We start from the raw sequence: 12007 nt of genomic DNA on the forward strand, positions 1-12007 counted from the left end.
TCAGATTTCAGACAGGAGCTAAAAATCTATAATGGCAGCACATTAAAAACAAAATAAACAAAATTAAAAAAATGTAGTCCAAAAACTTGATCCAGTTTGTATTTGAAAGATTCAGTACTGGACCCAAAGCTATAGCTAAGGCAGGACAAAGGTGGCACAAGCTTTAAAGGACACAAGTGCAATACCAGCATGTGCAATGTGCAGCTGCTAATAAGGTGAGAGTGCAGTACTGGCATCTGCTTTAGAAGCTGAGGGTGACAGTGCGGCTTCTTAAATGAATGTTAGTATCTAAGTAGAAGGAACCTGAATACTAGCTTGCATAGCCACTTTGTTATAGCTATAATGTGCAATTTTTTTTTGCCCTCAACTCTGGGAACAGCTTTTGGGTTCTCACCCTGAGTTGATGGGGATGCAAGTCTGGGGGACTGCCCAGGGCACCAGATGACCTAGGTATAGCTCTGATCAGAATAATTTCTAATATCCATTTGTAATTGATTCCATTTTCCACAACCTGCTCAGAGAACCAATTCATAGCTCAGCTATTTCTGTCAAGACTACAGGTTCATAGGTAGGTGCTAGGCTATCTGCCCAAAGGCATTTATAAGCCTAGCCAGAATGTGTTGGCTTTCACCGACCCTTAGATTAGTTCCCTGTGCCTCTGTCCAGCAGACCCACTGAAGTGATCCCCGGTGTAAACTTTCTGTTTCCCATCCACTCGTCATGGTTTCTCTTGAAGAGTGCTAGCAAGGAGCTTTGCCTAATGCAGACTGGAATCTTGCTCCAAAGCATGGGAAGTCTCTGGGACAGGAATCTATCCCTCCAGCACGTCCTATTTATTGTTGTGTTGAGGTTTAGATCCCTAGAGCATGTGGCTCGAGGGGATAAGGTTTTCTTTAGGTGGAGCATGGCCATCAATTCTGGGTTGGACATGGCCTTGTATGTCAGGCAGAGATCATCTCTGAGCAGCAGGTATGCAACAGAGTACAGCTGGAGTTTCTTCAGTCGAGCTGCATAGGGCATCTGTTTGAGGTCAGTGATCCTCTTGGTGAGGTACTTCTGTGGTCTTTCCAGCTGTTGCAGGTGTCTTGTAAGGTACATACCAAATGGGGCGTTGTACTCTATGATGGGTCTGATGAGTGATGAGTAGAGGGGCACAATGACCTCTTTTGATCTGGATGCAAACCCTTTTGTGATTAGGTGGGCCACATAGAAGGATTTTCTAACCACTTTGGCAATGTGATTATCAAAGGAGAGATTACTATCTACTTGGGTCCCCAGATCCCTTATTACGTTTTCCGTATTTAGGGGACTACCACCTATGTGGTAGTTTGTAGGTACTTTGTTATTTCCAAAGGGAATAAGTATGCACTTTTTGGCATTTAGCTTGAGGCCATGATTTTGACACCAGGTATCCGTCTCAGTGAGACCCTTTTGGAGGATGTCTGTGTCAGCTGGTGAGTCAATTATAGCCCCTAGTTTGCAGTTGTCTGCGAACTTGGTCAGCCATAGTCCTCCTGTGCTTGTCTGTACTGCTGAGAAGTACATGCCGAACAGGAGGGGTCCTAGGACAGAGCCCTGGGAATGCCATTTGTAACCAATTTAGAGTCAGACCTAGCTCCCACAACTCTCACCATGTGGGTTCTATCCGTGAGCCAATTGGAAACTCATCTTGTGACATAGGGATTTATGTTCAGGCTGGTGAGCTTGTCTATAGTACCAGAATGGGGAATGGTGTCGAAGCCCTTTGCGAGGTCTAGGCAGGCTGTGTGTACCACCTTTCCCTTGTCTATAGCCTATGACTTAGTTTAAGAGGTACCTTATTAAGGACTGTGTATCCCAAAGCATTTGAAGGTGCACTCATTAAAGGTAACTTTGTGTAATTATTTATTTTATTTGGATACTTAAATACTTAAGTCTACGCCTTTTAAACATTTATAACACATTAAATTGCAGATATAAGCAGTATAATAATGGTGATAGATAATTAAATTACTAACAAGTAACAGCTTTGTGTACACTAATAATTTTGCCTTTGAGTCTTCACTACTTTTACAAGTACAGAGCCAAAGAAGCCACTCTCTGACTACAAGTCAAATCTTTTGAGACCATCCAGTTTTATGAATGTATGCCATGCCCTTTCAACTTTGCAGCTGAGCCCTTAGTGTATGCAGACAAGAAGATACTGCCATGCTCTAGCCAAATAAACTAATTCCATCATAACCTTGTAAATCAAAGTACACAGACAACTGGAATGGAATTAGCATTCAATTCTTAAGTCAATTGGGGAAAAATCAACACAATTTATTACTAAGTTCAAGAAGCTGAAAAAGATTATGAATTCTAAGAACGTAGAGAGTAATACATTCTGATGATTTTTACCTAACAGACAGATTTACATTTGCTGATAATTCAGCCAAAGACTGTTTAGGTCCTGGAATGTAAATCATTAAGTGCTCTGAAGAAATTCTACAACACTATTAATAGAAATTATGTTACCGACTAATGTCATTAGCAAAGGAGGCAAAGAAAATAGACTTGTCCTGTAAACAGAAACACACCTACTGGGATTCAGCAAGCAACTGAGCAGGAATAAGTTATTCCTGCATGGCAGGGACCGTTCCTGTTCAGCATGGCAGCACCATGCATATGTATGAAGGCACGCTGCTGTGCTCTAAAATGGACATGGAGCCATGTATGAGCGCAGGTGGTGTGTCTGAGAGCAAAGCTATCACAATACCCATGCCCCCTGCACTCCAGAATTGCCTTTCAGCAATTTAAAATGAGCGAGAACACTCGTAAAACCCCCCAACACGTCAGGATAATTAACATTTAAACTCGAATATAAACATCAGTCTGCCTCCTTGTAATTTTTTGTAATATTTAGAGTAATAAAACACAACTGTCAAGAAATTCACAAAATGTCCAAATGTTTGCCTTATATTTCTGGTCTGCTGCTCATAAACTTTGCATTTTTCTGGCAAAGCATTGAAGATTGCAGCTAACAAATAACCTGGTCAAAGTCATAAGGGACAATCGTCCCTACCAAGGCAAAAGGTGATAGAATAACACACATAGCATAAGCACAGTGCATACCTCCCAACCTGTCAGGAGTAAGGATTGTGGACAAAGCCAAAAGGGACAATCGTCCCACAAAGCAGAAAGTTGATGGAATAACAGGTTCAGCATTAGCAAGAATATTTTGAAGGGTATAAATAAAAAAACACAACAAATAATTTTTTTTTAAACATGCAATAAAGTTTAAGCGTAGCTGCGCGGGTGTGCCCGTTGCTTAGCTACGCTTAGTCCAGCTTAAACACCACAAGAAGTTAAAATAGCAAGAGACATCCAACATAAGCAGTACTGCAATACTACAATGGTTAGAGCATATGCTTTGCAAGCAGCCATTCCCGGTTTGATCCCCACTATAATCAATTTGCATTTTACATGTGAAACCAGTACATAAACATTTTTTAATAATTAGCTACTAAATAACATATATTTGTTAACCAGAGTACTTTAGTAGGTACAGATGTGAGGTGTCAGTTTAATAAAGATGTGAAAACCCCATATAAACACAAGTGCCCCATACAGTATAGTCACACATGAATAAATGTAATGAAAGCACATTGGGGGGGTGTCAGGGACAGTAAACAAATCTATAATATGTAATGAATGATGAATCTATCCCATACAGCAGGTAGTTTATAAAATAAAAAATAAGCAAGGTGTAAGCACTGTGTAAATATGAATGCTAAGCAATGAGTAGCTCAGCTAAGTGGATTTGCCCATCGATAAGCAGTGCTGAACCTGTCCCTTTAAGCACTGCCAACCTTAGCTAAGCAGGTTTGCCCATAGCTTAGCTTAGCTCAGCATATTCAAAACCTTCTAATCACAGCAAAGGACAAGAAATTGGCTGTATTAAAACCCCACAGGTGGGAATACAGTTCATAACTGGTTGCAGCTTCCCACTGTAGACAGTATGGCAGGAGTTGGTGAGGGCATGCGCTTCGGTGCACAGCACTGGGGCATAGAGGAGTCCAAGGTCATGGTAGGACTCCTGGTATACAAGCATGATGAGAGACTGCTGCAGGGCCAGTACCAAGGCTCCCAATATAAAGTGGAAGCCTGGGACCGTCTCGCCCGTGATCTCACCAGTGCCACTGGTATCCCTCAGACTGGTGAGCAGGTCCAGCACCACTATGCCGACTTGAAGTGGAGAAAGAGGGAGCTCTTGGATGACTGGGTCCAAGAAGCAAGGCAGAAGGGGAAGGTCCCAGCAGTGTGTAAGTACTCATACTAATAACTGTTTACTAATGCCCAGCCTGAGTATATGATGGATAGGTATGCCTAAATATTTATTTATTTCCCTTACGGCTGCAGCTGAGCGGGCTTTGAATCAGGAAGTCCATGCTAGCAGGCTGCAAAGGCTGCGTCACGAGGCTGGTGAGTAACAATCCTGCTTGTAGTAGTCATACCAAAGAAATATAAAGTAGTAGAAAGTCACCTGCCAGTATAAAAGCTGTGTAAGGGTTGTAATGAAAAAAAAACAGACAATATGACAGTAATAGTCCCATATAGGTCATATTTAAATTAAACTTTAACTGTCTGGCAATAAAGCTCTAAATCCTGGACTGGTTGTGTTTGTTCTCGTATTGTATTGCATTTATTGATGAATTCTCTGAATAGTAATGTTGTGTTAACCACTGTTACCCACACTATGCTACATAATGTCTGTATAAGACTGTTGTAAGTACAAGATCAGATTGTACAACCAAGAGAGGCTTAGCCAGAAAACACTGAAGAGATAGACAGCAATATCCAAACAGCGCACTCTGCTGAAACTTAAAATTATTGTATTTTTAGCAGAGACAGCCATGGTCTGAATCCTGGGAGTGGTAGTAAGCTGTGTGAATAATCATACCTCTCAACTGTACACATTTTTTCAGAATGTCCAGATAACTGGCTTATATTTTCTGACTGTTCCTCTGTCCCCCTGGCAAATCAGTGGGATGATCTCAGAATTGTAGTCACTAAATAATAACATACATTTGATTTTCTGACCTCAAAACCTTCAGAAAATGTATATTAAAACAAATCCTGTCACTCTAGCAACTTTCCAGGTTTATGAGAGCAAAATTCAAAATATGTTCCTATTTGTACCCCCATGTTGTTAAGCTTTGTCCAGAGTGTGTGCATTAAGAGATTGAGAGGTATGTGCATAATTTTAACTTGGAATCTGGGAATATGTGTAGAAACAGTCAGGTAGTGTTAACAAACATTCCCTCCACAGGTCTACCAGGTAAGAGATGTAGAATTTAGCTATAAGACAGTTGAAGTATACACTGTGTACAAACATATCACTGCCCAAACCAAGGCCATAGAGTATTGTAATAACACCTGTAACTTAATGATTACAGCAATGATCATTAAAGTTGTGAGTACTACGAGGATATATAAGTTGTTAACTGACAGCTCCCCCCACCATATCTACAATAATCTAAATACACAAATCAATGGGTATGTTTACACCAAACCTACTGTTGGGACATATGTCCTATTGCTCAATAAATATTGAAATGTGTCTCTATTAATGTTCCATGTTGAAATACTATCATTGGTGGCCTGTTGCTATCACTATAACCTGCATGTCACTGTAATGTCCACTGTGGTTCCTGCAACACCATAGAACGTTTGGGAAGGCCGGTCCTGGCGGACCCACCTCTCCCATCTCATTTGGCCATGGGACCGGGCCCCAGCATGTCTGGGACCCACCCCAGGACCTCCTCGTCTGCTGGCCCTGCACCACCTTTAGGTGGAACCGCCTCAGGGGATGGTACACGTCCCCCCTCCTGGGAGCGGGCGCGGTTACAGGTCCGGGGATTGGTGTGTAGCGAGCGCTGAAGGGAGTTTGGAGATCTGCTACGCCAGCTTGAGGGCCACGTGGCCCATTTAGAGGGTCAGCCTGCCCCTCCTGCTCAGCCCCCAGCAAAGCCACCTTCGGGGCAGTGAAGGTGCAGTGGTGACTGCCCATAGGTGGGGACCTCTGTCCCACTGTTTCCATTTGAGGGCTCATGGGCTTCTGATTTCCAAACACCCCTCCCCATCCAAGGTGTTTACCCCCCACATCATATACCGCCCCCGTATGCTGTCTTGTCTGTCTTCCTACCCAACCTACCTCCCCAAATATACCTACTATCCTTCCCCAACATCCCACTCTCACCTTAAAAAAAAGGGGGCAATCTGTTCCCAGAAAAAAAAATTTGCCCCATACATAGCTGTCCATTTTGCACACGTGTCCACTGGACACATGTAATCTGGTCTAACTGGCTTCACAACACATTACTGTTGTCCTCACTCCTCTCTCAGGGGTTTGTGTGTTCAAATCTACCTCTATATTGAGTATATATGACCAAGCTGTTGCTGTAGAAGAAATGGACAGCTACGGACCTTCCCCTACACTCATCCTGCACATCCCTAGCTACTTTCCCTATTGTTTCTTTCCCTCTGCGTGCCCCCTTTTTTACCACTTTCCTATCATCCACTTTTCTTTTCTTTTAAAGAAATTAGCGTGGGAATAAGCAGGTTTAAGCCTGTTTGCATGGTGGCAAGCAATGGCTACACAGATTAAGCACTGTCAGGCTAAATGTCTGCAAACTTATTTAACTTGAAGTTAGAATTCCTTACCGCTGGGCAAACCCGCTTACAACTGCTTAAAAGTGCCTTAATCACTCTGTATCAAACAGCTCTTGTTCTGCCCAGCAACAAAATAATCAGCTCTTGCAAGTCTCGAACTCAGGATCCTGCACACCATAGCCACAGTGATTTATCACTAAGCCATTTGAGCTGTATATAAATGTAATGTTTTCTCAAACATATCATGCATCACAGTCATTCAACAGTAGGGAAAATGTATTTATATATGTAGATGCATATATATCTATAGATATAGATATATTTATTAAATTTTTTATTTAATTTTTTTTTTAACTGGGGAAATCCGACTTGGAACGAAGCCAATTTTTAGCGGAGGCCCGGGGAGAAACACTCCAGATGCATGTCTTTGTACATGGAAGGAAACTGGAGCACCCGGAGGAACCCCACACGAACACAGGGAGGACATGCAGACTCCACACAGAAGGCACCCCAGCCAAGAATTGAACCAGAGAACCTACTGCTGTGATGCAACAACACTACCGCTGTACCATTGCGCCGTCCAGGCATACATGTTTATGTGTGTGTGTGTGTGTGTGTGTGTGTGTGTGTGTGTGTGTGTATGTATGTATATATATATATATATATATATATATATATATACACACACATATATATATATATATATATATATATATATATATATAAACACCTCCTAAAATCATAGCTAACACCTTTAACACTTTCTTTACAGAAACCGTGCAATGCCTAGCCAGTAAGCTATCTCCCTATACCTGAAGTACCACCAACTCCACACCTGATAATAAGATCCCCCTTAAGCTTGATCCAGTACCAACATCTTTTATTAAGTCCCTATGTAAAAAACTGAAACTCACCAACCTTTCAGCAGACCTACTATCTGCAGAATATCTCCAAAAAGCCGCTAATGAAATAGCATAACCCATATCAATTTTAATCAGTAGAACTATCCACGAAGCCTATATCCCTCACATCTGGAAAATCTCCCACATTGTTCCTGTTCATAAAGGGGGAGATTCCACTGAACTTTCAAATTATAGGTCTATAGCCATTCTGACTCCCTAGGCTAAAATAATGGAAAAATGTATCCAAAAGCAATTTCTTGCATATCTGAATCAAAACACTCTCCTAGCCCTCTCTGCATGGATTTAGATCTTGCCATACTACAACCTCAGCCCTTCTCTCCTTCTCCCATACAATAAATCAAAACCGTAATGACAACAAGCTCTCCTCAGCCTTCTTCCTTGACCTATCCAAGGCATTTGATATGGTAAATCACCAGCAACTCTTAAACACATTAAAATCACTCTCCATAGATAACCTAGGAATTACCTGGTTTCATTCTTACCTACGTGACAGACAACATGCTGTACTATGGAAGAATAACCTATCGTCCCTTTTACCAGTCACCCTTGGAGTCCCACAAGGATCTATATTAGGTCCCCTTCTATTCTCTATATTCATTAATGGCCTGTACAAAGTCATCCCTGATGCAACTTGTATTCAGTATGCAGATGACTCAACCCTAATCTGCTCTGCCACCTCCCCCACAGATTTACAATCCTTGTCCCAAATCGCTTTCAACAAAGTAGAGAACTGGCTCATTGGTTGCCAACTACTATTAAGACCAAATAAAACCAAACTATTACTCTTCTCCCCCACTCACAAGGTCCCCTCACCACTTCTCACCATAATATCTAACAATGGTACCATAATTTCCCCAGAACCTAGTACTAAACTATTGGGAGTGATCATTGACAACAACCTCAAGTTTGATGCTCACATAGACAAAACTATTAAAACAGTTAAATATAAAAATAGGCTCTTTACACAGGATTAAACCATTCCTAACCCCATCTGCTAGAACTGTTATTGCCTGTACACATCTGCTATGGCCCCTTCTTTATGCCTCACCCATCTTCGTAAACCTAAGCAAATCAAACCTCAATAAATTTACTAGGTGCTACAATAACATTGCCAGATTTGCCACAGGATCAGCTTATAGAACCCATCACTGCCTTAACCTTCAATCGTTAGACTGGCTTGAACTACTCTACCAACTGCAACATAACCAACTAATAGTTGTTCACAAAATCCTCTACCAACCAGACAGTACACCCATACTGAAAAATATTATTACCCCATATAGTAACCTAAAATCCCTTCGTTCTTCCAAGAAATTGCTAGTGCAAACTGTTAAAACCAACAATTCAGCTGGTGAATCACTATTCTCCAACTCTGCTTGTAAAAAGTGGAACCTACTTCCTGCTGAACTCACCACTGACCCCTCCTTATCCCAATTCAAAACATCCCTTAGGAAATACCTAAGGGGTAGGGCTTATATCATGACCACCCCAGAAAACCATGCTAGGCCTTATTCTTTGGTTAGGTCTTATTTACAAAGAAATACAGTGTGTGTGTGTGTGTGTGTGTGTGTGTGTGTGTGTGTGTGTGTGTATATATATATATATATATATATATATATATATATATATATATATACACACACACACACACACACACATATATGAATATATAACTACTTATAGATATATATATATATATATATATATAAAGAGCATATTCAGAGGGTGCACAGCATATCAAACAGCTATTATTCCTACAGTTGCAACCTTTTCAAATGGCCAGTGTCTGATTCTTTCCTACAAATGAGAATTATTGCATGAAACATATACCCACACACAATGCAAAGGACAGGACACCACACACAAGTCTGCATACACAGAAATGTTTATTTGTGTACTATTTCAGTTGTTTATGTAATTTCTTATAGCAGTTAGGTGTTTGAAATACATAACTGATTAATGCAACTCCCAAACAAAACATATTATACAGTAATCTGCAACAACATAACATACTTTGCTGTCTAGGCTAAAGCCTTCAAGTAGTACAACAGTAAAAAACACACTTGCCTTGAAGATAAAAATCAATCCACACTTAATTACAAATGTAGTTCAGCAGCCTACAGTTACACTCTGTAATCAACCCCTAGGGGAAGTGTATTAGTTGTCACAATGTAAATGCATCTGTTACATAACAATGCTTAACTTAAAACATCACTATCACACTGACAAACAGAACTGTGTGTAAGAAAACGTATGAAAATGTACAGCCATATACCTTAATGTTTTTATTACTGATATCCCTCACATGTTGTAACAGCCTAGGTTAAAAGCATTTAATACTCCTCCCCCATAAAATGACTTACAAGGGCATATAATAGTGTTCTTCATACACTGACCTCCGCACTGTACAGTCACACACTGTGTGTTGCTGACGATCTTAACTGGGTCTTATTTTTGGGGTAGGGCTTATATCATGACCACCCCGGAAAACCATGCTAGGCCTTATTCTCTTTCCAGCTGTAGCCCTCATATATATGAACCCTACCCCACAATTTGTGTGGGAATCCACAACATCACTGGAATGATAGCAGGAATGCCAGCACTAAATAATGATAGACCATTACCTATCAACCTCTTACTGCATGACATCTGGACAAAGCCTGGTATATAGGTGGAGAACAGAAGCTGCAACACAGGGCAATATCAATCCACACTTAATTACAGATGTAGTTCAGCAGCCTACAATTACACGCTGTAATCAACCCCTAGGGGAAGAGTATTAGTTGTCACAATGTAAATGCATACATCGATCGTTATGGTGAGTACATAACTAACTGATGTTATGTGGTCCTATCTCGCCTACATTATTTACTCACGGGACAGCGTCCCCAGCACCTCTTATCCTGAGAGGCTCATAGAAAGATACTCCTGAGAACCGTGGAACCAAAGGAAGCCCGGCCCCTACCTAGATGCCACGTCCAGCTTGTCATGAGTAATAAAAGTGTGAGGAGAGGCCCAGGTGGCCGCAGCACAAATATCATCCAGTGAGAGCCTGGCATAGAAAGCTATCAATGTGGACATTGCTCTGGTAGAGTGAGCTCTGACAGGAAAAGGTAAACTGCCTGCCGCCGAGTAGATGAAGGAAACACAATCTTTAATCCATTTAGAAATTGTGCACTTGGAAACAGGACAACCTGCTCTGTTCTCTGAAAAAGACAAAAACAGCTGATCAGACTTCCTAACCTGTTTAAGCCTTTGTAACTAGAACCTCAATTGCCTGTGCACATCCAACTGATGGAACCTGAACTCTGCTTTGTTGGAAAATTTTGGAAAGAACACTGGTAACTCGATAGATTGATGGAGATTAACAGTGGATGACACCTTTGGAAGAAAGAATGGGCTATGTCTCAGTGAAACTCTATCCTTATCAAAGGTCAAATACGGAGGTTTAATGGACAGAGCTTGAAGTTCTGATACTCTTCTGGCCGATGTAATGGCTATCAGAAACGCCGTTTTCCAAGATAAAAATTTCAGTTCACAGGTGGCAGCTGGTTCAAAGGGTGATGAAATGATGGCTTGTAGCACAAGGCTTAGGTCCCATGGCATGACAGGCTCTGACACAGGAGGGCAAAGTAGCCAAGCATCTTTCAAGAAGGCCTTGCAGAGTTTATGGCCCATAAGAGAGGGTGTGTAAGATGTATGGAAATTGGAGATTGCAGCCAATTGCACTTTAATGGTAGCGGGTGCAGAGCCCTGATGGAAAAGCATGGCTAAAAAATTTAAAACCGATGGAATTGGGGCTGTGAAGAGGTCCAGACCTTGGACCTGAGCCCAAATGGAGAATCTCTTCCATTTGCTGGAATAAATTTTTTCTGGTAGAAGACTTATGAGATGAGGACAAGATGTGAACCACCTCCGGTGAAAAGGAATGTTGTCTAACTAATGACGGAAGTGGAGTAGCCAGGCTGTCAGCCTGAGGATTCACAGTGATGGATGGAGCTGGCCTGACATGCGAGTCAGGAGGTCTGGCACTGGGTCCAGAATCCAAGGACCGTCTACTGCATACTTCTGAAGAAAAGGGAACCATACTTGTCGAGGCCAGCGTGGAGCAATAAGGATCATCCTGCTTCCCAAGGATATGGCTTTCTGAATCACTCTTGGTAACAGAGGAAATGGAGGGAAAGCGTAGACCAGACCGGGAGGCCAATCGTGGGCTAGAGCGTCCCTGGGTGACTCCCCCTGTGGGGGGATCAGTGTGAAGTACTCACTGCATTTGGCATTGAGGGGACTGGCAAAGAGATCGCAGAACGGCTGACCCCACCTGTTGAAAATTTGAACCACCACTCGGTTGTTCAGGGACCACTCGTAAGGCATCAGAATAGCTCTGCTCAGCCTGTCCGCTATCACATTGGACTTTCTCGGAATGTGCATTGCCACTAAGAACCATTGGG

The 12007-nt window shown here is 41.9% G+C and overlaps 1 protein-coding gene across 1 annotated transcript in view; it reads right to left on the reverse strand.

The window, feature by feature from the left end:
- The window catches only part of LOC122815150 (probable E3 ubiquitin-protein ligase HERC1), a 5886073-nt gene that overhangs the window by 897904 nt on the left and 4976162 nt on the right, over positions 1-12007 (reverse strand). The window lies entirely within an intron of this gene.

This window comes from Protopterus annectens, chromosome 1.part1 (assembly GCF_019279795.1).
Source record: "Protopterus annectens isolate FY-2018-M chromosome 1.part1, PAN1.0, whole genome shotgun sequence".
Taxonomy (NCBI): domain Eukaryota; kingdom Metazoa; phylum Chordata; order Ceratodontiformes; family Protopteridae; genus Protopterus; species Protopterus annectens.